Below are 6000 nucleotides of genomic sequence, written 5' to 3'. Positions count from 1 at the left end.
AGCCAGAGTGGGGGGACAGGGCTGGAACTGTGGGGTCAGAGCTCACTGGGGTCTCTGTAAAGCAGGATGTGATCCTAAAGAAATTCCTGACAAGGTGTGAAGGCCCAAGAGTGGCAAAATAATCCTGTTTTTTTTTCCCATGGAATGTTGTCTCTCATCTCACAGTTTGGTGTGAGCTGGCTTTGCTGCACCACAGCCACTCAGAAAAGGAGCTGCCCTCAGGAGTGGCCATCCCAGTGACCTCTTGAATTGCAGGAATAAATCCAAGCTGATTTATTATTTATTTATTATTTATTATCCAAGAGAGCTGGGGGTGACTTTTCAGCATCCCTGTGACCAGCTCTATTTCCAGTGGCTGTAGTGAGAGCAGCTGTCTGCAGATGTTTTGCATGAGAATGTGAATTTCTGGCTTTTCCATCCTCTCCTGGCAGAGATAAACACGGGTCAGGAGTGCCCTGGTGTCTGCCAAAGAGATTTCTTGCACTGGAGGTGATGCATCAGAAAAAAAAGGAAAGTTTTCAATGTGTAATTTGGCTGCAGTTTTTATTTGGAAAGCTGAACTCCTCCCCACAAGCTCTTGACAACTGAAGACACTCTCACTTCACAGAACACAAACCCTCCCTGTGCTCCTGCAGCCCTTGCTGAAATCTCAACATGACAAATTCTGCCAGTTCTCCATCTCTTGACTCCTGTCCCAGGGAATTCCCAGTGTTCAGGATGTTCAGTGTCCCACAGGAGGATGATTCCCAGGGAGGGGAATCTGCTCTGCAGATGCCACTGGAGAGTCCCCACAGCACACTGAGATTCCTCACATGGCTCTGCTGCTGCTGCCAAACTCGGGCTGGGGTTTGATCACAGGGGGCACACGCAGGAATTCAACCTCACACAGCTCTGATAGAGAGCAGGAATTATTAGAATTATTCTGTTGGAGCTTGTTTCACTCAGGATAAACAGCTCAACAGCTCTGCCTCATTCAGAACCTCTGTGTTAGGGAGGAGGACCTAAAATCCCCCTAACTCCAGCATGAAGTCTTGTCATGAACAGATTTTTGAGGGTCAAGAGACAGAGAAACCAGCACAATTCATCACCCTACACAGAATTTTACAGCTGTGCTGCACAAAGTTTGGCCTCAAATCCTCCCCCTCCCTGTCGTAGCTGAGATGGCCCTGGTTGAGATGGAGACAACACAAAGCAACACTCCACCTTCAGAAGGTTTCAAACCTGTTTTTATTACAGCACTGATGCTTTTTATACACTCTTAAAAGACTCTTCAGTTTACACTTTAGTCATTGGTCATAAGACAAAGGGCTAATGGAACAGAGAGCTGCAGGTTTCTCTTATTTCTCCTTCTTTCTTTCTTGGTTTCTATGTCAGTGACCTTGGTAGGAAATTCTTTCAGGGGTAAACGTGGATCCTCTTATCCACCTCCTCTCTGGCTCACAGAAATCCCTGCAAAGCTCTCCCACATTTCCCCTTCTATCCGAGCTGCTCTCCCTTTTCTCCTGCCTGCAGGAATTGCCAGTGACACCGGGGTGAAAGGGCAAAGTGCTGGGATTTTTGTGGAGCTGGGAGGGTGAGAGCTGGTTCAGACCGGAGGAAACTGTGCCAGGAAAATGTTATTGAGCAAAAGGAGGTGGAGGGAAGCTGTGGAGCTCAGGGCAATCAGCAGGGACACCAGACCTGCCCAGTCTGGCTGAGGCTGGAGCGAGGAAGGCTTTTGTGCTCAGCAGAGATTTCTCAGTTTATGAGGCAGGGAGTTAACTCTTGCTTTGCTTGGAGTGCAGTTGGAGCAGGGAAAAAACCCTCCACCCTGCTTGGAGGGTCCAGAATCTGCTGCACTCCATTGCACATCTCAATAAAATCAATTATTGCTTTTGCCTGGCTGAGAGCAATGCCTGCTCCTGCTGAGGCTGCAGAGCTGACCTGAGGGATTCACAAGTAAGAGATGAGTGGGGAAATTGCATTTTCTGTTTGTGATTTAGCACAGAAGTATCTCTCATGATTCATTTGTTCATATGTTTCCCCACCCTTCAAATTATGATACTAATAGTAATAATAATAATAAAATGTAGTAGTAAAAAAAAGTAGTAAAAAACTCATCTAAGGTTGAATGTTCTGTGTGAGGATGAATGAAAAAGCCAAACATAAACCTGACCTGGAAAAAAAATTCTCTTCCTTCCCAGCTATCATATAAGGAGCTTGCCAGCTCAGTTATATTGCAATGTGTTTATTCTGCCCAGATTTGGAATTTAACTAAACCTCTCTAAGGTTCCTGATCTGGGAGCCACCAGGACGTGAGGATGCCACACTGAGCATCTTTAACCTCCTCACAAAGGGGAGGCAAAGCAGATTAAAGGGAATAAATGATTCAGCACTAAGTGAGAGGATTGATTTGTGATGCTGCTACTTAAAAACCCATCCTGAGACTGGGGGGAAGGCGCCTTTGTACCTTCCCTTTTTATTTGTATTTCAGTTTGCAGTGGGTTTTATCATTTTCTTTGCACTTCTCCTCGTGATTAACCCGAACATTGCAGTGCTCCCTGAGTTTATGGGGTTAAAATTGCCTTCTTGCATCAGGTCCCACAGCCTGCTGCCCTAATCAGGTGTCAACACCGGGCAGGGAGGTCCTGCTGCTGTTCCCTGTTTGTGCTGTCACGCAGTGACCTGTCCTGTCCTGGGCAGCAATTCCCAGCCCTGCTGGTTCCAGCAGCCCCATGGGCGAGTGCAGGGTTCATTCTTCCCCTGCCTCTGGCCTGGTTTGCTTTTGTATTTCTGGAAAGTTCCTTCCTGCCCATTTTCCTTCTGTAATTCTGGAAAGTTCCTTTTTGTCCATTTTCCTTCTGTAACTCTGGAAAGTTCCTTCCTGCCCATTTTCCTTCTGTAACACTGGAAAGTTCCTTTTTGCCCATTTTCCTTCTGTAATTCTGGAAATTTCCTTTCTGTCCATTTCCCCTTTGTAACTCTAGAAAGTTCCTTTCTGTCCATTTTCCCTCTGTAACTCTAGAAATTTCCTTTCTGTCCATTTTCCTTCTGTAACACTGAAAAGTTCCTTTCTGTCCATTTTCCTTCTGTAATTCTGGAAAGTTCCTTTTTGTCCACTTTCCTTCTGTAATTCTGGAAAGTTCCTTTCTGTCCATTTCCCTTTTGGAACTCTAGAAATTTCCTTTCTGTCCATTTTCCCTCTGTAACTCTGGAAAGTTCCTTCCTGCCCATTTTCCTTCTGTAATTCTGTAAAGTTCCTTTTTGCCCATTTTCCTTCTGTAATTCTGGAAAGTTCCTTTTTGTCCATTTTCCCTCTGTAACTCTAGAAATTTCCTTTCTGTCCATTTTCCCTCTGTAACTCTGGAAAGTTCCTTCCTGCCCATTTTCCTTTTTTAATTCTGGAAAGTTCCTTTTTGTCCGTTTCCCTTTTGTAACTCTGGAAAGTTCCTTCCTGCCCATTTTCCTTCTGTAATTCTGGAAAGTTCCTTTCTGTCCATTTTCCTTCTGTAACTCTGGAAAGTTCCTTTTTGTCCACTTTCTTTTCCTAACTCTGGAAATTTCCTTTTTTAACATTTTCCTTCTGTAACACTGGAAATTTCCTTTTTTAACATTTTCCTTCTGTAACACTGGAAATTTCCTTTTTGTCCATTTTCCTTCTGTAACTCTAGAAATTTCCTTTCTGTCCATTTTCCCTCTGTAACTCTGGAAAGTTCCTTCCTGCCCATTTTCCTTTTTTAATTCTGGAAAGTTGCTTTTTGTCCATTTTCCCTCTGTAATTCTGGAAAGTTCCTTCCTGCCCATTTTCCTTCTGTAACACTGGAAAGTTCCTTTCTGTCCAGCCTCCTTTTGCAACTCTGGAAAGTCTCTGAGATTTAGAAACACCCAATCTGTCTTTAGGCGTTCACGGGCTCTGCCCTTGTTGGAAATGATGTAAATATTCCTGATTTCTTTGCAAACCTCTGATCAGAGCTGTCTGCTCAGGCGTGGATGGGGTAAAACAGATGGCAAAGAACATTTTGTCATCTCGGGGAGATGTTTGTGTGATTGAGGCACGGGCAGCTCACAGGGTGAATAAAGACCTCTTCAGCCTTTGAAGAGAGCTGTGACAAATGAACTTTTGAAACACAAAGGAGCTTCTGTTGTCAATCCCTGATAAAAACAAAACTGACCCCACAGGTACAAACTATTTCAGAAGCATTTGCTGGGTTGGAGGTGTTTGCTCCAGATAAATCAGCTGCCTTTTATTACTATATTTTAATTTTTTTTTCCTTGCTGTTACTGATCTTCTAAGTGGCTTTTTCCCCCTGGCACGATTACAGACATGGGAAATGTGAGTTCCTCCCCATCAGCCTTGCACAGAGGGGACATGAGACACTCACTTGGCAGCTCCCAGTTGCCATCATTTATTCCCTTTAATCTGCTTTGCCTCCTGTTTGTGAGCAGGTTAAAGATGCTCAGCGTGGCATCCTCACGTCCTGGTGGCTCCCAGATCAGGAACCTTAGAGAGGTTTAGTTAAATTCCAAATCTGGGCAGAATAAACACATTATAATCCAAAATCTGAATAACTGAGCTGGCAAGCTCCTTATATAGCTGGGAAGGAAGAAAATTTGTTTCCCAGGTCAGGTTTATGTTTGGCTTTTTCATTCAGCCTCACACAGAACATTCAACCTTAGATGAGTTTTTTACTACCAGATACATTTTTTTATTACTATTATTACTATTATTAAAATAATTTGAAGGGTGGGAAAATACATATGAACAAATGAATCTTCTGTGCTAAATCACAAACAGAAAATACAATTCCTCCACTCATCTCTTCTGACAGGAGACAGAATCCCTTTGCTCTCCTCTCAGGAACAAATGTTGGTGTTTTAATGGATGGATCTCATCTGGCTTTTAAGTTTTCCTCTCAAAATTTCCTTTTTTCCTGCTGCTGAGTTTTTTCCAGCTTGCATTGCTTTGTTTCTTCCTGTTTCTTTATTTCATTTTTCTTCAAGCAGAGCAGCCAAAGTTCCCTCTGTTGTTGCCTTTCCCAGGGATTTAATGGTTTTTAAATGGTATTTAAAAGAATTTTGCTGGAAATACAACCATGAAGCCAGATTATTTCCAGAGTTACAGCTCTGTCCCTTGGCCCTGAAATCCTGGGAAATCCCTTTGCTGTGGCTCTGTGCTTTGGTCCTGCTGTGTTGGGAGATCCTGAGGACAGAACCTCCTGAATTTGTTGGGTTTTTTTAGTTTTGGCAGCAGAATCTGTTGGTGCAGCCAGCAGTGCTGGGGTTTAATCCAGGTGACAACGGGAGAGGAAGGAAGAAAACCAGGAGCCAAACCCCTCCTGTCCTGGCCCAGGGATGAGTTTATGGGGTGAGAACTGCCAGGAGCCAGAGCACAGCACCAGAAAGTCCTTTCTGTAAAAATTCTTTGTAGATTTGGTCCTCAGCCAGGAGGAAAAAACCAGATTTTTACTCTAGAAATGATTTTGCAGAGCAGCCACTGTGCTTTTAATCTTGGACCTTCCACAAAACATCTCCAGGGCTATTCCACAGAACCTTTCCAAGAGTATCCCACAAAACCTCTCCAGGCATCTTTCCCACGGGTTGTTTCAAGAAAATATTTTTTTTGGTTTAGAAATAAATAATAGAAATAAATAATATATAAATAATAGAAATAAATAATATATAAGTCATAGACATATCATATATAATAACTTATAATTTAAATAAATAATGTAAATAAATAATATACAATGTATTGCACTATTTTATATATTATATATTACATATTATATATTACATATTATATATTACATATTATGTATAATATATAATATATAATATGTAATATATAATATATAATATATAATATGTAATATATAATATGTAATATATGATATATAATATATAATATGTAATATATAATATTATATTATATATTATATGATATATGATATATGATATATGATATATGATATATTGTATATTGTATATTGTATATTGTATATTGTATATTGTATATTGTAT

Source organism: Fringilla coelebs (genome assembly GCF_963513975.1).
Source record: "Fringilla coelebs genome assembly, chromosome: 25".
Classification (NCBI taxonomy): Eukaryota; Metazoa; Chordata; class Aves; order Passeriformes; family Fringillidae; genus Fringilla; species Fringilla coelebs.
The sequence above is the reverse complement of the archived record's forward strand: the minus strand, read 5'-3'. Positions refer to the sequence as shown.